The sequence below is a fragment of the Bubalus bubalis genome, chromosome 14 (genome assembly GCF_019923935.1).
Source record: "Bubalus bubalis isolate 160015118507 breed Murrah chromosome 14, NDDB_SH_1, whole genome shotgun sequence".
Classification (NCBI taxonomy): Eukaryota; Metazoa; Chordata; class Mammalia; order Artiodactyla; family Bovidae; genus Bubalus; species Bubalus bubalis.
In genome coordinates this window covers 55,213,689-55,235,528 of record NC_059170.1, presented here as the reverse complement: position 1 = coordinate 55,235,528, position 21,840 = coordinate 55,213,689, and the positions used below count along the sequence as shown (strand labels likewise).

Genomic DNA, 21,840 nt, shown 5'->3' with positions numbered 1-21,840 from the left:
CAGAGCCCGGGGGAGGAAGACGGCCTGACACGGTCTCTCTTCAAAAAGAGAAACAGACTGGGAGACTATCCCGACCGAGAACAATAACTCAATTCACATTGTATGTCTAAATGTTTATTACTTCAGGAGCTCAATTTGCCTTAGACACGTTTTCTTTTCTTTTTTTCTTCAGGAATTGTCAAAACACGGTTGATGAAATAAAGGGAGAAGCAGACAGGAGCACCCGCTTAGTGAAGGTGGAAAAGCCAGCTTGTCTCAGAGGTAAAATCTTTCTCTAGAACTCACTCTTCCCTTGAATTCCCAGGATCCATCCATCCACCTATCCATCCTTCAAGGGAGGGGCTGGTTCCCCATTCACCCTGGTTTGATGGGGACTCTAGTGTACTGGCACCATTATTTCCAGGGCACTGGCAGGAGTGAAAACTTACAAACTTTATGTTATAATGAAAAGAAATCTCACACATCCTGTCTTCCAACTGATCTTACCAGACACCTCTTGTGTCTTCTCTAAAGATCTCTGGGAAACATATCTGACAGCTTGAGGTCTGTCAATCAACAGAAGGTAAACTGCCTGTGCAGATAGTGTTGGAGGGAAAGTTAACACCTATGATAAGGACTACCCATCTTATCTCAAGCTGTGGTGATCACCATGCTCCTGGGTGGAGGACTTGATTGTCTGAATCTGAGTAATGGGAAGCTGAAAGGGATGTTTCTGTACTTCTGAAGTCCTTGGGGATTGTTCTTAAGCAAAGCCCAGTTCTCATGCTGCCACTGAAACCCATCTCCTTGTGTTCTGAAGCCCTTAGGGGGGATATTATTCTTTAGAAGCAGGTTATTTCTGGTGCTGATTTGTTTAGACTGTAACACCTAGCGGGTGGTGATTAAGGAGATGTTCAAAGGTAACATTTCTCTCCCAACTGTTAGTTTGCATTCTTAGAAGAGTCTTGGGGTTCCATCTACATCTACCTCCTGCCTTTCCACTGTGGCCACTGGAACTCTCAGTTTGTCCTGAACTCAAGTTGACCCACAGACAAAGCCTCTTTCCAGGTTCCCTATCTTACAAAACAGCATCCTTCCTCTCCCCTCAGGGAGAGAAGGACCTTTCCTCTCCTTCTTTTTGTTCATTCTTCACTGTCAAGATATCACCAAGCCTGTCCTCATAAAGAGCTCTGGAAAATTCCTTGAGACCAGCCCCTTGTCTCACTTGTTCCAGTGCCTGGTGCTGGGTGGTTAATCTTTGTGGCATGAGTAACCCATGCCCCTGGCCTTGGTCAGTGAGTATCACCTATCACCGTTGTGTCTCTAGCAGCCTCCTGACTGGATCCCAGTCTTGTCTCTCAAACACATTCTCCACACCACCCAGAATCATTCTGCTGAAACCCACATCTGATCACAGGACTTCTTTGCTTAAACCCATCCAGGTTTCCCTGGCTCTTAGGAATGAAGTCTTCACTTCTTCAGAGGCCTGACAAGTCCTGAGCAACAAGCCTTCCTTATCCATGCATCCTTGTCTGTTGCCACCAGACCGCTCTCCGCTTGAATTCCATAACCCGATTCCAGGTCCCCTATGTTCCTGGTTCTTGCTCGCCCTGTTGTTCCCCCAGCAGCCAGGGACTGTAGAAGCGACTCAGATCATGCCATATCTCTGCTTACAACCATCCGGGCTTCTCACTGCTCCTGAAGCATCCACCCCATGGTCATCCCATGTTATTATTCTCCAAGTCCCTCGCTATGTTTTGCCACCCAGGCCACTTTTCTGTTCGTGAATGGCTCTTTCCTATTCTTGGCTTTTGCGTGTCTTGTTTCTCCTGCCCAGAATGCTCACCTCCGCCCCCTCACTCTTTGTATTGCTGGCTCCTTGCCATCCTTCAGGTTTTAGCTCAAGTGCTGCCTCCTAGATAGCCTTCCCTGATCAGCACTTGGGAAGTGACCTCCCCATCTGCTCTTTGTATCATCAGCCTGTTTATTTCCTTCTTAACTAAGGTTGGTACTCACGGCTGCATGTTAAAGGCACAGACTGATGTCAGACTTCCAGACTTGGCTCTTGCCTCTGACATCTGATAGCTGTGCAACCTTGGGAAAATGTCTTAACCTCTCTGCACCTCTGTTCTCTCAGCTATGAAGTGGGACTCATAATACTACCAACCTCAATGAGTTGTTGTAAGGATTAAATGAATCAGTATCTGTGAAAACCTTAGAACAGGACCAGGCAATATTAGTGTGTACATGTGAGGGCCTCTATGGGTTTTATTCTCACTCTGACCCTAAGGCCTGGGCTAGTTCCTGATGCAGGCTCTCTTTACCCCCTAAGTGTTTCGTGTTTGGACCCCCAACTGAGAATGGATAAAAATTTAGAAAAGGAAAAACTACATTTGAAGAACTTAAGTACTGAGAGAAATTGGCCATGGTTAAACTAGATTAATGAGATAAAAATTTTAAGTTAAATTATCTGGAGGTTAATGAAAATATGAAGGGAATCTATCCTCTCTTTCATCAGCAGTGATCCTTGGAGTTAATGGATGACAAGCTTTGCCAGTCTGAATTCTATAATGGTTTGTTCTCCGAGGAGAAGCCAATTCCAACACTGACAATTCAGGCAGTTTCTTGCAAAGACATAAAGAATCAAAGGACCTTGGCAAAGCGATGGTCCATCGGCCAGCCCTAACCTGTGGTTGTGATGAAAGAATAGAGAATGTTTCCATTTTAAGCTCGAATGTGATGCTTTTTGAAGCATTAAACTGAAAAAAGAAACATGGAAGGCCAGTTTCGGGACATATGCCTTTGTGGTTTGCTTTCAGTACCGGGGAAGATTCAGAAGGAAGGAGAAATACTTTCCTTTGGTTCTTCCTGAGGGCAAGCAAGATTTTGAGACCTGATAACGTGGGATTCTCATACAGAGCTAGGGAGCTTTGTGTTGAAAGGAGGTGAAGTCTCCAGTAGAGGAGAGGTGCTCGGAAGCTTGCAAATGGTGGATGGAGAAAAGGGTGGAGAAAGGCAATAGCACACCAGGAAGAAGAAAGGGGTGCCACCAGCAAATGGGAAGACCCTTACTGCATGTCTACAGAGTGCCTCAAGAGGGCACTGCTCATCTGCCAGGGTAGCATGGGGACACTGGTAAAGGCAGCAAATTCTAGGACGTGTGTCTTAGGCACAGCAAAGGATCTTAGGCATGGAATCTTTGGCTTTAAAAATGGACCTCAACAGGACTTCCCTGGTGGTAAAGTGGTTAAGAATCTGCCTTCCAATGCAGGGGACTCAAGTTCGATCCCTGGTTGGGGAACTAAGATTCCACATACCACTGGGAAACTAAGCCGGCGTGTTGCAGCTACTAGAGCCCACGTACCACAACTAGAGAGCCCACACACCGCAAGGAAGATCACGCGTGCTGCAACTAAGACTTGACGCACCAAATCAATAAGAGTAATATAAAATGGAGGCTTCCCTGGTAGCTCAGCTGGTAAGGAATCTGCCTGCAATGCAAAAGACCCCGGTTTGATTCCTGGGTCGGGAAGATCCCCTGGAGAAGGGATAGGCTACACACCCCAGTATTCTTGGGCTTCCCTGGTGGCTCAGATGGTAAAGAATCCACCTACAATGCGGGAGACCTGGGTTCGATCCCTGGGTTGGGAAGATCCCCTGGAGGAGGGCATGGCAACCCACTCTAGTATTCTTGCTGGAGAATCCCATGGACAGAGGAGCCTTGTGGGCTACAGTCCATGGGGTTGCAGAGTTGGAAACGACTGAGCGACTGAACAACAATATAAAATGGACCTCGTTCTCAGGTCCTTGAGCATTTCAGTGGCATCTCTGCTGGACCAATGACAAGAGACCCTTTTTATGTCATGAGGTTGAATGTGAGTTGGGGGAGAGGAGAAAATGAGTAAATTCCTGCCACCTTGGTGAGAAAGGACATGGATTTAATTGGGCTTAGAGGAGTAAACTAATATGACTTTTTTTTTTTTTTTAATGCCCAAAGTTTCAGAGCAAAAATTATACACTCTTCACTAATAGCAAGTACCTGGTTCTTAACTCTGGGATCTGAAGTCATAGCTTTCCTGACAAGCTCGGGGCAATACATGGAGCAGTTAGGAGAAGATGCCTCAGCTTGGATCTTAGCCAGAGTAGCACAGATGGTGGAGAAAGATGGGCCCCACTCTTTCCCTTGTGTATCTGCCCAGCTGAGGACACACACCAGCGTGGGGTGGATCTGAGTCAGGGCTGCATAATCCTTCTGTAGGAACCTGTAACATGGAACAGCCCTAGAATCCTGCTCTGAAGGTGCAGTGTGACCTTGAACAAGTCTCTTAATTTTTTGGTATCCGTTTCTTCACCTTTAAAACTGGCCTGATAGGGACTTCCCTGGTGGTCCAATGGCTAAGACCCCTCACTCTCAGTGCAGGAAGCCTGGTTTCCATCACTGGTCAGGGAACTAGACTCCACATGCCACAACAAAAATCCAAGATCCTGTGTGCCACAACTAAGACCCGGCACAGCCGAATAAATATTTTTGAAAAACAGGCCTAATAATCATTTCTCTCTCTCGCCTTATTAAGACCATGGATTCAATAGATATCAAATATTTTCAAAACCATACAACTGACCACAATTAATAGCTAACATTATTTTGAGTATATACATCCTGTGCCAGGCACCATGCTAAGAACTTTCCAAAACATTCGTTAATTTGATCATCACAAGAGTCCTATGAGGTAGAAATTATTTTTCTCTCTCTTCTACAGATGAGGAACCTGGGGTTTTAAAAGGTGAAATAACAAGCTGAAGGGACTGTGTTCCTCACAATTGAACGCAGAGTCATCCTTTTGTGACTCTGAGCTCTTTTCTTCCAAGCTTAACCATTACATACTAATACACATGACATATACAGGCAATCTCAGTGAGCCAGCCATGCACTTACTTTGATATACACTTTTAATTGTGGATTGAGGGACTTCCCTGGCGGTCCATTGGTTAAGAATCTGCCTGCCAATATAGGGGACATGGATTCAATCACTGGTTGCTGCAGAGCAGCTAACTGGTTGGATCACTTAGTTGCCAAAGAGCAACTAAGCATGTGCACTACAATCACTGAAGCCCGCACCCTCTAGAACCCGTGCCCGGCAACAAGAGAAGCCACTGAAATGAGAAGCCTGTACCCTGCAACTAGAGAGTAGCTCCTACTCGTCAAAACTAGAAAAAGACCACACGTGGCAATGAAAAGCCCCATTCACCGCAATGAAGACCCAGCACAGACAGAAATGAATAAACTTAATTTTTAAAAGTTATGCATTGAGTCACACTTGGAAGGCATCTAGGAAGAGGGCAGTATGTTGTATTGTTATATTAGTTCCTAACCTGTACCAAATAGACATTGTTTTACATTCCATTCATGGTTCTGGAGAACAAAAGTGGCATGTTTTCTTTCTACACTTTCACCAGATTTTGAGGATAAAGCAAGACCCCTTTGGGGGCAGGTTAAAGTCGTTGACTGGCTTTAAGTAAACCTGATTATATTTTTATACCCAATCCTTTTTTCTTCTTATCCCAGGTCAATTAAAGGCCAATTCTGAGCCACTTCAATCAAAAAGAAAGAATTATATCTTCTCTCCTGGCCTGACAGCAAGCACTTAAGTCCACAGTCCCTGGGGTAGATGAAGAAATCATCTAATAGCTGTGTTTTATGTCATTATTTTTTTTAAATAGCAATGCCATTTAAAAATAGCTATGTTTTATAATCTTGTTATGTTCTCATTACATGAAATTGTTGCTTATTATTTTTTCCTGTTCGGGAATCCTGATTTAGATTGCCTCAACTCAGGGCAGCAAAAACCCAGGGCAAGTCTTTGTGAAACACAGACAAGAATCAATCAAAACATCACAAGCTAATTAATGTCATTTGGAGCCCTGGGAGCAGCTGTATCACAGTGAGTAGCATATTATAAAATTGGTGTACATCAGAAGTACACTCAAGGACATAGGTTAACTCTCTCACCAAACCCTTTCTGTTTATTTGCTCTGAGATATGTATTAACAATAGTTAAGTCTTGGCACTTAATGCCAGATACTGCTTATGCACTTTACATACAACAACTCATTTAATCTTTTCAACAACCCTGGGGGGTCGGTGCTATTATTAACTCCCTTTGGAGGGAAAGGAATAAGGCAGAGAGATGGTTTATAACCCACCTCAGATCCTACAAAGGACAAGTAAGCAACAACCAAATATCAAACTTAAGCGGTCTGAGTTCAGAGTTGAGATTATTGACCCTCACTCAACTCACCGTCCAATGGTCAAGTATTAAATTAGGAGGCATTACTTCCCTTATTCCTAACACAGTGTCTATCAGCGGGAACTTAGTATTTGTTACTTATTTGTGGGCCCATCACTGCATTATGAAAGGGCATTAAGAGAAATATTTGTGAAATTGAACAGAAAAAATTTTCAGCAAGTATTTCTCTTTCAGTTGAGACTTCTAATAGAGAAGGCTTTTGTGCAGGTGACGTCAATCATCAATCTCTCAAGCAAGCAAGAAGAATGTATTGGAACCATGAGCAAGTGTTGGGGGAAGGGGCCCAGGATTTAAGAGAACAGAGGCCCCTGTGCCCCAGGGGAGAAAGTAACTCAGTTTCTTGGAGTTGAGATGGGGCTGAAAACTGTCATTAAGTGATGACTTGTGATATGATGACTTTTTTTCTGCCATCAAATATAGATCAGATCTATCCTAAGTTATAATGGCTAAGAATTCGCTATAATTCACGTCATAAATAAAGTGGGCTCAGTGCAGCAGATTTCTGGGGTTCTGATTCAAACAGGAAGTTGGTTAGGCTGTTTGCTGAGATGGGAATTGGATATGCAAGATTAGAACTCAAAAAATACATGGGTGGAAAAGGAAAAAGATTGGCAATGCCTGTACACAGAGGAAGGAAATCCTAAAGGAAATCAGTCCTGAATATTCATTGGAAGGACTGATGCTGAAGCTGAAACTCCAATACTTTGGCCACCTGATGCAAAGAACTGACTCATTGGAAAAGACCCTGATGCTGGGAAAGATTAAAAGTAGGAGGAGAAGGGGATGACAGAGGACGAGATGGTTGGATGGCATCACCAACTCGATGGACATGAGTTTGAGCAAGCTCCGGGAGTTGATGATGGACAGGGAAGCTGGGTGTGCTGCAGTCCATAGGGTTGCAAAGAGTCAGACATGACTGAGTGACTGAACTGTACACATAGGGCATTTAAACCTATGGCACTTGATGAGATTGTCCAGAAAAGATACCATAGTGGGAAAGAGGGCTCAGGATCTAGCTCTCAGGTAGTGGTTCTCAGACTTAAGCCAGCATTGGGATCACCTGGAAGACTTGTCAAAGCCGAACCCCTGGGTCTCACCTTCTCCAGCGAACCACCACCCGCCCCCCCCCACCACCACCTCACAACAGAGTTTCTACTTCATAGATCTGGGTTGGGGGTGCAAGAATCTGCATTTATCTTTTTTAACTTTTTATTTTGTATTGGGGTATAGTCTGTTAACAATGTTGTGATAGTTTGAGGTGAACAGTGAAGGGACTCAGCCATACATATACATGTAGCCTTTCTCTCCCAAACTCCCCTCCAATCCAGGCTGCCATACAACATTGAGCAGAGTTCCAAGTGCTATACGGTAGGTCCTTGTTGGTTCTCCATTTTAATTATAGCAATGTTTACATGTCCGTACCAAACTCCTTAACTATCCCTTCTCCCCATCCTTCTCCCCGGCAATCATAAGTTTGCATTATGATTTCTGACTTCTGCCACTGCAGCCTTGGCTTTGCTCCAGGCACCCTGGCCTCCCCACTGTTGTTCTGACCCCTCAAACTCCGTCTGTCCCAGGGCCTTTGCATGGCCTGCTGCCTGGAATGCAGCTCCCCAGATACCAATGCAATCAAGTCCAAACCTTTTTCAGGTCCCTGCTCAAATGTCATCTTAAAGAGAGACTTTCTGACCATCTCTCTCTCTCTTTTTTTCTAGTAATGAGACATGGAAGCAAGTTTTCTTTCTCTTAGTGGTCACTTAGTTTTTCAAATGCCAAACTCACTATGATCTATGACCATCTTTCTTAAGAAAGTAACTCCTCTCACTCACTCTCCTGCTTCTGCCCTTCACCCTCATCCCTTCCCTGTTTTGTTGTTTTTTTTTTCCTCTAGGTTGCCCCTCTCACCTTCTAACAGACTATATGACTTATTTACTTGTGTGTTTTGTTCATTATCAGTCCTTCCCAGGAGAGGAGGGATTATGTCTTTTTTTTTCTTTTTTGCTGACTCTCTTAAGCCTAGAACTGTCCCTGGCACATATCAAATGTTCAATAAATATTCATTAAAGGATGAATTTAATGAAGGAATAAAGATTCTTGCCTGTAGAATTGTAGTTTTAAGAATTTAATTCTGGGACTTCCCTAGCAGTCCAGTGGTTAAGACTTTGCTTTCCAATGCAGGGGGTGCAGGTTTGATCCCTGGTCAGGGAACTAAGATCCCACATGCCTCCTGGTCAAAAAACCAAAACGTGAAACAGAAGCAATGTTGTAACAAATTCAATGAAGACTTGAAAAATGATCCATATCAAAAAGAACCTTAAAAAAAAAAAGAATTTAATTCTGATGGAAATTCTTTATAAATGGTTTCTTCCATATCAAAAATGAAATATGATCATGTTGTTCCATTCTGAGAGAAAAAAAGAATCTCCTCTCCTACCTGGGGGTAAAGTCAAAGATCTTTGATATGTTCACCAATAGGCACTGGTTGGGCTGGGACATGACAGGGAACACACTCTGAGGTAGTTTCCATCCTCCTGTTGCCTATCTGGTTAACACACTCTTGCTCTATATTAAACACCTGGATAACAACACTCTCTTGCTCTATAATGGCCTATGCATATCTCTACCCACTTTAACCATTTCTGCATTTGTCTGCATGCCTCACTCAGGATTTCCTCCAAGGTAGGAATCATGGTGGTGCTTATTTTTGGGTTTTATTTTATTTGAAGTCCTCCAACTTTGTTCATCTGTATACAGTATATTTAATGTTGCTTTATCGCTGTTTTTTGGCTAAGCATTATGATCATTATCCAGTAGATTTTTTAAGTGAATCCTTGAAGTCCTCCAACTTTGTTCATCTGTATACAGTATACTTAATGTTGCTTTATCACTGTTTTTTGACTAAGCATTATGATCATTATCCAGTAGATTTTTTAAGTGAATCCTTGAAGTCCTCCAACTTTGTTCATCTGTATACAGTATATTTAATGTTGCTTTATCACTGTTTTTTGGCTAAGTATTATGATCATTATCCAGTAGATTTTTTAAGTGAATCCATTCAGCTAATAAAAAACAGAAGAAGCATCTGTGATGGTAGGAAACAGCATTTGATCAGTGTTTATATGCAATTCCCTGTAATTGTTTTAATAAAAGTGGCCTAAATTATAGTCAATCTGAAGCTATAAATGAGCCAGGGTGAGCTGTGCAGTGTGTATCCACTGTTGGCAGTGCGGAACTTCTGCACTGTGTTCTAAAGATTCCTAAAAGCATTCGTGGAGCCCTGATGAAAACACTTAATAATCCTGCAGCTGTAAATTTTATCTTGAAATGGATATTTTTCCATCTCCCCTCTCAGTCTCTACTTAGTAAACTCTAAACCGTTTTGATGTTGACTTTCCAAAACACAAGGTTCTTCCTTGGTTTATATTCTTTTATATTCTTCTTGAATGGGGTCTTGGGAAGACCCTTAAGGGTGCTTTCTTGGATTCCACCCTCTTTCTCACTCTTTCAAAAGTGCAAAATAAAGAAATAAACACTGTGGTCTGAATAGCTGCTCTCAGGCAGAGCTGAGGATGTGAAAGTTGCTCAGTCCTGTCCGACTCTTTGTGACCCCATGGACTAAACAGTCCATGGAATGCTCCAGGCCAGAATAGTGGAGTGGACAGCCATTCCATTCCCCAGGGCATCTTCCCAACCCAGGGATAGAACCTAGGTCTCCCACATTGCAGGCAGATTCTTTACCAGCTGAGCTACCAGGGAAGCCTGGGGTGAGGATGCTTGAGGGGAGTTTTGGTCTTGAGTGTTCAGTAGAAGAGTGGATACAGCAGAGACAAAGGAAAGTACCTTTAGAATCTTCAGAGGATGCCTTCTGTGCTATTTGCAAAGAAAATTCCCTTGGAAATGGTTATAACCTAAACTGGGATCAGATAAGAATAATAATAATGGCTATTATTTATTGAATGGCACCAGGAACATTATGTGAATCATCTTTAATTCCTGCAGCAACACTGCAAGTAGGTGTTGAGTCCAGCCCCAAGGCCACAGGTGGGAGGCCTTGCCCCAAGGCCACAGAAGCAGAGCCCAGAACCAAGGCCGCCTCTGAAGGTGGCTGAGCCCCTTTGTAACTGTTGCCAAAAGCCCCCTTGACCATTGCCAGCAGGCTTCCTGACCCCAAATTAGGCAAAAATGCCCACCCCAGTAGTCACTCTATGGCACCTTAACCAATCACCTACTGCCAACCTTCCAGCAGGAATTTTCTTTGTCTTGAGGTTATAAAAATTGGTTACTAACCCAAGAAAAATGGTTGACTCTCCTTGGTCTGTCAGGAGGTTGGCCCACTGCACTGGCAGTGCCCACGTTATTTCTGCTGTTCGTTCTTAATAAACTCACTCCATTATGAAATGCTGCGTGTCTGGAAATTCTTTTCCAATCTGTACTTGGATTGCTTCAACAGTAGGTATTATCAATTTCCATTATATAGATCCAGAAAATGAGGCTCAGAAACATTAAGTAACTTGCTGAAAGTTCATACCCAGAAAGAGGCAGATTTGAATCCAGGCATCCTGGAATGCAAGGTCAAGTGGGCCTTAGGAAGCATCACTACGAACAAAGCTAATGGAGGTGATGAAATTCCAACTGAGCTCTTTCAAATCCTAAAAGATGATGCTGTTAAAGTGCTGCACTCAATATGCCAGCAAATTTGGAAAACTCAGCAGTGGCCACGGGACTGGAAAAGGTCAGTTTTCATTCCAATCCCAAAGAAAGGCAATGCTAGAGAATGCTCAAACTGCCATACAATTGCACTCATCTTACACACTAGCAAAGTAATGCTCAAAATTCTCCATACCAGGCTTCAACAGTATGTGAGCCATGAATTTCCAGATGTTCAAGCTGGATTTAGAAAAGGCAGAGGAGCCAGAGATCAAATTGCCAACATACACTGAATCATTGAAAAAGCAAGAGAGTTCCAGAAAAATATCTGCTTTATTGACTATGCCAAAGCATTTGACTGTGTGGATCACAACAAACCATGGAAAATTCTTCAAGAGATGGGAATACCAGACCACCTGGCCTGCCTCCTGAGAAATCTGTATGCAGGTCAAGAAGCAACAGTTATAACTGGATGTGGAACAACAGACTGGTTCCAAATCGGGAAAGGAGTACATCAAGGCTGTATATTGTCACCTGCTTATTTAACTTATATGCAGAGGACATCATGAGAAATGCTGGACTGGATGAAGCACAAGCTGGTATCAAGATTGCCGGGAGAAATATCAATAACCTCAGATATGCAGATGACACCACCCTTATGGCAGAAAGTGAAGAAGAACTAAAGAGCCTCTTGATGAAAGTGAAAGAGGAGAGTGAAAAAGTTGGCTTAAAACTCAATATTCAGAAAACTAAGATCATGGCATCTGGTTCCATCACTTCATGGCAAAAAGGTGGAGAAACAATGGAAACAGTGAGAGACTTTATTTTGGGGGGCTCCAAAATCACTGCAGATGGTGACTGCAGCCATGAAATTAAAAGACACTTGCTCCTTGGAAGAAAAGCTATGACCAACCCAGATAGCATATTAAAAAGCAGAGACGTTACTCTGCCAACAAAAGTCCATCTAGTCAGTTATGGTTTTTCCAGTAGTCATGTATAGATGTGAGAGTTGGACAATAAAGAAAGCTGAGCACCAAAGAATGGATGCTTTTGAACTGTGGTGTTGGAGAAGACTCTTGAGAGTCCCTTGGACTGCAAGGAGATCCAACCAGTCCATCCTAAAGGAAATCAGTCTTGAATATTCATTGGAAGGACCGATGCTGAAGCTCCAATACTTTGGCCATCTGATGTGAAGAACTAACTCATTGGAAAAGACCCTGACGCTGGGCAAGATTGAAGGCGGTAGGAGAAGGGGACGACAGAGGATGAGATGGTTGGATGGCATCACCAACTTGATGGACATGAGTTTGAGTAAGCTCCAGGAGTTGGTGATGGACAGGGAGGCCTGGCATGCTGCAGTCCATGGGGTTGAAAAGAGTTGGACACGACTGAGTGACTGAACTGAACTGATGGCAAATAACATAATTTTTTTTCAACAAAATATATGAATGTTCTTATTGAGCCCAACAGCCACTGGAACCAGAAAATAATCATATACACATGGGCACCGCCTGTGACAAACAGCTGTATCACACCATTGTGCCCTGTGCCTGCACCAGTAGCCACTGCATCATTTATCAAGAATGCTCCACTTTTAAGCCCCTGGCAGTTTCATGGCAAAAATCTAGTACTTTTAAAATTTGTCTTTTTAAGAAAACTTTAAGAAAAGGAAAAGGGTCTCGGAAATTTGACTTTTAAAAAGAATAGCTTCCTGAGCATATCTTTTCCCTCAGCCAGAGGAAACTGCTGGCTGAAATTTTCAAACTCAGAGATGAATTGTTAGTTTTCTTCATGGAATGCAAATAAAAACAAACCACCACCAACCCCACTCCACCCCCACCAAAACTACAGCCTTTAAAGGGAACCCTAGTACATTGTTGGTGGGAATGTAAATTGGTGCAGCCATCCTGTCCCTCCACTCATGAAGCTGCCATTCTAGTGGAGGAGCCAGGCAATAAACAAATAAGTGAGTAAGTACATAGTTTATGAGATGGGAATGGCTGTGGCCAGGAGGGAGGTATATCATGTGGAAGTTGCGATTGTAGAGATAGAGGGCAGAGCCTCCGAAAGGCAAGTGTATTGAGTGGGTAAAGAAGTCTGGAAGGTGAGATGAGGCTTGACCATATGTATACCCAACACCTCTCTACCTCCCTGGGGGCACATTTGCATCCTGCAAAAGAGAAGATGGCTATGGGCAAGATGAAGAGCTATCAAGTGACTCAGCTGTGGCCCCTGCTGTGTCCAAGAAGGGGAAGGCACCAGTGGACACCTCCTGTTGTAAAGGTGTCCTGGTTTCCATTTTGCTAAGGCTAATCGACAGGGTATACTTTACTTTCAGTGAAGTATTTTACAAAGTTTCTCATACAAATTCTCTCCTGAATTCTATAATTGTAACATGAGGTCTGAAAACATTCAAAAAGGAGTGAGTCTTGGTGTCCGTATAGTCAAAGCTATGGTTTTTCCAGTAGTCATATATGGATGTGAGAGTTGGATCATAAAGAAGTCTGAACGCTGAAGAATTGATGCTTTCGAATTATGGTGCTGGAGAAGACTCTTCAGAGTCCCCTGGACTGCAAGGAGATCAAACCAGTCAATCCTAAAAGAAATCAACCCTGAGTATTCATGGGAAGGATGAATGCTGAAGTTCCAATACTTTGGCCACCTGATGCGAAAAGCTGACTTATTTGAAAAGACCCTGATGCTGGGAAAGATTGAAGGCAAAGGAGAAGGGAGAGCTGAGCATGATATGGTTAGATAGCATCACTGACTCAGTGGACATCAGTTCAGTTCAGTTCAGTCGCTCAGTCGTGTCTGACTCTTTGTGACCCCATGGACTGCAGCATGCCAGGCTTCCCTGTCCATTTTACCAACTCCCAGAGCTTATTCAAACTCAACGACATGAATCTGAGCAAACTCTGGGAGATAGTGGGGGACAGAGGAGCCTGGTGTGCTGTAGTCCATGGGGCTGTAAAGAGTCAGACACGATTTAGAAACTGAACACATCTGGGGGAGGGATAAATTAGGAGTTTGGGATTAACATATACACACTGCTATATTTAAAATAGATAACCAACAAGGACCTACTGTGTAACACAGGGAACTCTGTTCAATGTACTATAATAACTTGAATGGGAAAAAAAGTTGAAAAAGGATATATGTATATGTGTAACTGAATCACTTCGTTGTACACCTGAAACTAGCAACACTGTTAATCAACTATGCCCCAATACAAAACAAAAATTTGAAATAAGATAAAAATTAAAACAAATAGGAGTATACCCTTACCATGGGCAAGTTCATAACATAAAATAACCATGTGCAAAGAATGTCAATTAATGAAATGATATAATAAATATTAAGTAACTGTATTCAATATGCCTGTGATGAGTACTGACAGTAAAACCATTATCAACAGTATGCTAAATTAATAGTATTGACTAATATCAATAATCAATGGCATTCAATATTACTCAAAATAATAACAGTTGTAGTCTAATAAGAGTTTTATTGGTCCCTGGTTGTGGCACAGAAACTTGTTCATGTACAGATATGTACATTATAACTATTTTTAGTAATCCCTTCGTTGAAACTATGAAGAATTCTTACCAGATTTTCAAAATGACCAAAACTTAAGAGAGCTAAAAAGCAGAATTCATAAAGGTCTGAGAAGCGTTATGAGAATGATGGACTTAACAACAGGAAATATGGTTTTAACCAAACCAACTGCATATACATAGGATGAAAAAAAGCAGTACTAAAAAAATATCCTGAATTTTGTTGATGACACACTTAATTAGGAACCTGGAGTGTTACAGGGTTGGCTCAAAATCTCGTGCAATATTAGTACACAAAGTAAACCAGAGTGTTAACAGAGGGGGTTATAGGACCTATATATTTAGAACATATGCGAATTACTGAGTTTAATTTCATGGGCTACATTTTAAGATGAATGCTTGCAATTTTAACTGTGTCAAGATGAACATAATTAGGGATGCAAAGCTTTCAGAGCCAACTTCAGTGATTGAAGGGAACAGTGATGTTTAGTCCTTGAAAGAATAGCTCTGGTGAGGGAAGGCAGGAGCCAGCTACCTGGAGAATTGATTTCAGGGAGACCTGGTGTGTTAAGTGCTGGTACAGGAAACTAGATCCCTGTGGGGACAGAGGGGCTTTAAGAGTGCAGACTTTACTGTAACTTTGTAACTCAGAGCTGCTAACCGATGGGGCGGCCTCCTTGTGACACAGTGGGTGGGTGTCCCTGCAGGGGCTAGGCACCACCTGTGATCCTGCAGGTGAGAAGCCCTCCCTGGGTGGGCAAATGGACTCCTGACCCTGAGTTCCCTCTGAGTCTCGGAGTCAGGGAGCAAGTACCACCAACGAAGAGTTCCATTTGGGTGGCTGGCTCAGGCTCTATGGGTTCCCAACACTAGTAATTTGTATTCAGAAAACAAACGTAACGTTGTCTGACTTTAAGCAGTGCTGAAGGCATGGACTTTGAGAAGTAAGCACTATCTGGAATGGCGCTGACTGCAGGTCAATTAGAAATGCAGATCCCTCCAAGATAGGAGTCTGCTGTTCATTTATTGAGTTCCTCGTCCTCAAAGGCTGCCTGACCTAGCTTGGCCTGGAATCCTCTAGAAGGTTTCATCTTATCCAGCCCCCCCTCCCCCCACCACCACCGCAGACTGTTTCAGAGAGCCCCTCTCAGTTCTGTCAACTCAACCACACACTTCAAGCTGCCTGGTCCCCACTCCAGACTCTTCACTCTGGTTTTGCTTTCTGCCTTCTCTCTTGGGTTTTCTGGATGGTTCCTCACTTCTTGAGGCTGCTTTTCATCCAGCTCCTGGACCTCATTGCTCCTTTGGCTGCTCTTGGGGTTTAGCCCTGTCCACCCCCTCTGGCTTTGGGAGCTTGTAGCCCAAGTCAAGTTCTCATTGCCCTGGAGGAAAGGGCCAACAGGTGTATAATTGGCATTCAATAGCCCTGTAATAATTCCATTTATTGACTATCTATTTATGTGCCAGATATGTAACAGCCTATGTTTCATTTAATTCCTATAATGACATTTCAAAGCAGGTGTTATGCCCACTTTACAGAAGAAGAAACTGAGGTTTAGTGGCTAACTTGCATAGGTTACTCAATGAGAAACAAAACTGGAATTCAAACCTCTGCATCTGCTTCCCACATCTATATTTTTCTCTAGTTTTGAGTCAGCACTTTAATAAAATGATGCCAGGTTTTCAGTAAATATTTGTTGGTTAGTGCTTTTTTTTTGTTTGTTCACTTGCTTTTAGGGGATGAAGAAAAACATTCTCTTCATTTTCATTAAAAAAAAAAAACCAGGCTATGATCTTAGGACTCTCCTGAAACAGTGGTTGAGTGGATTTAAAATGAAAGCTCTATGTTTGACAAATTTGCTGTGAGATTTTATACTTGGATAATTCTAAATGGGAAAAGAATCATCTCTGTGGGCCTACGGAAGTTTCAGCTCTCAAAACTTAATTGAAATTATAAATGAAATTTTAAAAAATTCAGTATAGCAGGAATGAGTCATACTATCTGATAAAGACTCTCATCACCAAGTAGTGCCTTGAATTTAATGAATAACAAGTCAGGCAATGGCCCAGATGACAAATGTGTGTGGCACCGATTGTGGCAGCTAGGGCCTGATTCAAAATTTATAAGTATGGGATGGATTGTCGGGAAATTCTTTGACTTTACCCAATTCTTCTCTTTTTTTGTATCTTAATACTCTGAACAAAACATTTTTTTTAGTAATAAGCACACATTGTACTTTAATTCCCCCTAGGGAAAGAAAAAAAATCCAAACCTGGAAACTGTAAATATCAAACTTCACGAGGCAGCAACTCTGAGCAGAACAGAAACACACCATTACAGGCTTCCTTGGTTCCCAAGTTGGCAGGAGTGACAGAGATGTACCCCTCATACCACAGGCAGATGGGACAGGAGATCCAAGCCAGCACCAGGCACCATCCTCACTGGATGTATGGCTCTGGCTAAAACTGTTTAACCAGCTTCGGACCCTCAGTTTTATCACCAATAAAAAGGGAGATAAATTAAGCAAAACGTACAAGAGAGCATAGTAAACTATAAAGCACTTCATGGAAAGTGGTTGCTACTACTTTAGTCCACAGTATTCCAGTGGGGAGAAATCAACTCATCTGCTATTAGAATTTTACAAAATAGAAACAAAGTCATAGATGTAGGAAACAAACTTATGGTTACCATGAGGGAAGTGTAGTGAAGTTACTCAGTCGTGTCCGACTCTTTGCAACCCCATGGACAGTAGCCAACCAAGCTCCTCCATCCACGGGATTTTCCAGGCAAGAATACTGGAGTGGGTTGCCATTTCCTTCTCCAGGGGATCTTCCCGACCCAGGGATCGAACCCGGGTCTCCCGGAAACTGTAAATATCAAACTTCACGAGGCAGCAACTCTGAGCAGAACAGAAACACACCATTACAGGCTTCCTTGGTTCCCAAGTTGGCAGGAGTGACAGAGATGTACCCCTCATACCACAGGCAGATGGGACAGGAGATCCAAGCCAGCACCAGGCAGACGCTTTACCGTCTGAGCCACCAGGGAAGTCCACCAGGAGGGAAAGGGAAGGATAAATTGAGAGATTGGGGTTGATATACTGACACTACTACATATAAAATAGGTAACTAATAAGGACCTACTGTATAACACAGGAACTCTACTTAATACTCTATAATGACCTACATGGGAAAAAAATCTAAAAAAGAGTAGATATATGTATGTTTATAACTGATTCACTTTGCTGTATACTCAAAACTAACGCAAGATTATAAATCAACCATACTCCAATAAAACTCTAAAAAATAAAAAAAAAAAAGGAGATCCTTGTTCTAAAATTGCCCACAGCACGTTCTCTCCCTGATTACTGATTTGTTTTTCTCCTTTGTACTCATCATTTCCTAACAATATGCTTGATGATTTGTCCATTGCCTGTTTCTCCATATTAGATGATTTCCTGAAGGCATTGTTTTTAGCCACTTTGTTCTGTGTTGTATCTCAGAGCCTTGAATGATACTGACACATACTAAGCTCAGTAAATTCTTGTTGAATTAATACATGTCAAATGATATTTCTAGTTTCAATGACCCCATCCTAGCCCCAACTGGGGTCCCAACATCATTTTGCAAGGAGGCTTTGAGAGTCATTTATTCATCCATTTATTCATTCACTTTACTGATGTTTATAGAATGTCTACTATTGGCAAAGCTCTAGACCAGGTGATAAAGGAACCATGCTAAGTGTGAGTTATGGATCTCAATCAAGACTATTGTGAAACAAATAAGATCATCTGTACCCTTTTTCCAGATGTATGTTACTATATGACATCTATTTTTCTCTTTCTGACTTACTTCACTCTGTATGCCACTCTCTAAGTCCATCCATGTCTTTACAAAGGACCCAATTTTGTTTGGAAGTCCAAAAGGGGATATATGTATATGCATGGCTGATTCATTTGTTCATGATATTGTAAAGCAATTATATGCCAAGAAAAATTAATTAAAAAAAGAATATTGTAAAACAAAGCAAAATAGGCTTTGTAAAAACAAAACACACACACAAAGGATTTCAAATACATATTTAAATGATAGTGAAAGTCACTCAGTTGTGTCTGACTCTTTGCGACCCTAATGGACTATACAGTCCATGGACTTCTCCAGGCCAGAATACTGGAGTGGGTAGCCTTTCCCTTCTCCAGGGGATATTCCCAACCTAGGGATCGAACCGAGGGCTCCTGCATTGCAGGCAGATTCTTTACCAGCTGAGCCACAAGGGAAGCCCAAGAATACTGGAGTGGGTAGCCTATACGTTCTCCAGCAGATCTTCCTGCCCCAGGAATCAAACCAGGGTCTCCTGCATTGCAGGTGGATAATTTAGCAACTGGGCTATCAGGGAAGTCCAAATGTCCCCTAATTCCCAGGTTCCATTCTACTTGGTATCTTTATAGCTCATTTATAGATATCTTGCTTTGGGCGGCTTCGTCTTAGATTTAGGTTTCTCTTAATTTCCAAAGTGCTATTTGATTGGGTGCTAAAGAGGAAATACTGTATTCTCTGGTTTCTTCCATACTTGCTTAGGAAATGGTTGCAATTACAATAGATATGTGTGTGGGGGGTGCACAAAAATTTGGGTAGAATTTATTTTGTGATATTAGATATTGATTACACATTTGTTTCTATGTACACATAGAAAAATATGACATTCTTTGAAAACCTCTGCCTCTCTCACTAAGTTTTTTTGTAAAATTTTACTGTTTGATAATTTAGTTGTTGATTTTTTTAAAAATGTATTTATTTATTTTAATTAGAGGACAATCACTTCACAACTCTGTGGTGGCCCCGGCCACACATCGTCACGAATCAGCCACAGGTGCTGAAAGTTAATATCTACTTTACAATGAAAAGGAAATAAAACAAAAACTTCCAAGCAAAGCAAAACTTGAACTTCAGCTTATTGCCAGCTTTCACTGAAAAGGCTATTGAAGTTTGACTTATAGAAGCAGGAGAAAGTTTTGAGTGTTTTTTCTTTTTTTCATTATGCTTCATTTACAAAGTTATGCTGGTTTCACATGTACAGCAGAGTGATTCAGTTGCATGCATTTATCTATTCTTTTTCAGATTCTTTTTTCATTACAGGTTGTTACAAGTTATTGAATATGGTTCCTTGTGCTATACAGTAGGGCCATGTTGTTTTATCTATGTTATATATATTAGTATGTGTCTTAATCCCATACTCTGAATTTATCTCTTCCCCCACTTTCCCCTTTGGTAACCATAAGTTTGTTTTCTATGTCTGTGAGTCTGTTTCTCATCTGTAAAGAACTTCATCTCTACCATTTTTTTTTTAAGATTCCACATATAAGCGATATCACATGATAATTTGTTTTTCTCTGTCTGACTTGCTTCAGTTAGTATGATAATCTCTAGGTCCAGCCATGTTAAATAAGTGAGTTTAAAAGATAACATTAATGAATAAGGTTGATGTGCAAAAAAAAAAAAAAAAAAAAAGTCCCTTAGCAAAAAAGATTAAAAAGGAAATCCTGTTCTAATGTGGTGACTTTTAAATAAGCCGGTGGTCGGTGACTTTGTTTACACTGCAGTTGGGGCTCATTTTACTTAGGAAGCTGCTCATTCATCATTGTACTAATGAGTTAATAAGCAACTCGATTCCTGTTTTTTCCAGTTGTGTGCTGCCCCACTTTACTTCTGGGCAGCAATAGCATAAACAGTTTGAAAGGAAGGGTTCAAGAAGGAAAGAAAACTTAGAGCTAGAGACTTTCAGAAATATGCTTGCAGAATATATATCTCAAAGAATAATGCATTATTGCTTGACTTAGAGTGTAGAAAATGTGTCACAATGATGTATATTTATATACAATAAAAAGTGCCAATGAATGAAAAAGTAGCAATTAAGTGCAAGAGTATCTCTTTAGAAATCTTAATTTTTTTAAAGTCTGGATTGAAATTCTGCCCCCAAATGTACACCTGACCATCAAAGACGCCACTGAAAACTCTCCCTCCACAGTCCCATACCTCTCCCATCAGTCAGGAGGGGAGGTGGGGGTTTAAATTGGTCAAGTTTACAGCAATGGGAGAATGCCTTCAAGGGAAAAGCAATTTCAGAGTCGCAGCAAATCTATCTGAAAGCAGTTAGATGAAGAAAAATAAAGTCAGGCATTTTAGCATTCCTCTAACATCTAGGCACTATTTTGGTGGAAGCAAAACTATGTAGCTACTGATGTAGTTTCCATCCAAACATTTGGGTCTTGCTAGGACAATGGCACCCCACTCCAGTACTCTTGCCTGGAGAATCCCATGGACTGAGGAGCCTGGTGGGCTGCAGTCTATGGGGTTGTGAAGGGTCGGACATGACTGAGTGACTTCACTTTCACTTTTCACCTTCATGCATTGGAGAAGGAAATGGCAGCCCACTCCAGTGTTCTTGCCTGGAGAATCCCGGGGACGGAGGAGCCTGGTGAGCTGCCATCTATGGGGTCGCACAGAGTCGGACACGAATGAAGCGACTTAGCAGCAGCAGCAGCAGGACAACACTGCATGCTGTCCTTAAGGTCATGACAAGATTCTTTAACTGAACTCCGGCATCACCTCCCTCAAACCCCACCTGCCCTCACCTACTCCTACTCAGTTATTTAGACCCAATTATTTGGTATATTGAGCTCATTTTTCCAGAATGAGGTTCTGGAAAATTCTTCAAGGTGATTATAAGTATTCTTTCTAGGGTGTTAGAACCTATAGTACAACATACCCTTTAGTTGCACTCAGATTCAGACACATTATCAGAACTTGAGTTTTAATATTGTGGATGTATATTGGAAAACCACTGTACCTGAGAGTATTTCCCCAACAGTCCTAGGAAGTCAGAAATCAAACACTGGTTATCCCCTGGGAGTGCTTTGTTTCAGGCAAGTACTCTTCATTATTATTCCAAAAATTTTTTTACACACATTATGTTTAAAAGGGCCTGGGAGCCAGTTTCTATATTTAGTGCATTGTTTTCTTTTTCTTTGAAAAATCCTTCTGTTGCTCTTAGAATGGGAGGAGTTCTGTACAGATGCTTCAATAGCAGAACAGTAACATACAGATGTAAATTCTTACTGTGGTCAGGCATTGTGCCAAGCACTCTATTTATCTTAAGTCACTTAACACTTTATCCCCATTGTACAGATAAGGAAGAGTCACAGAGCTAGTGAGCGACAAGATGAAATTCAAACTCAGACAGCATGGTTCCAGTGTCCTCACATTATTCTATATTGTTTCTCTAGCAAGCTTTGCCTCCTTATGTTAAGAATTCAGAAATTTTGTATGGCAGCTGCTACGGACTGAATTTGTCC

The 21,840-nt window shown here is 41.8% G+C and overlaps 1 protein-coding gene and 1 long non-coding RNA gene across 8 annotated transcripts in view; one reads left to right on the top strand and one right to left on the bottom strand.

Annotated features, from left to right (window-relative positions):
* Positions 1-21,840, bottom strand: part of FRMD4A (FERM domain containing 4A) — a 515,353-nt gene that overhangs the window by 252,965 nt on the left and 240,548 nt on the right. The window lies entirely within an intron of this gene.
* LOC123464902 lies at positions 128-7,030 on the top strand. Its single transcript, XR_006639992.1, has 3 exons — positions 128-261; positions 5,546-5,644; positions 5,801-7,030. It is a non-coding gene; the product is annotated as an uncharacterized LOC123464902 (long non-coding RNA).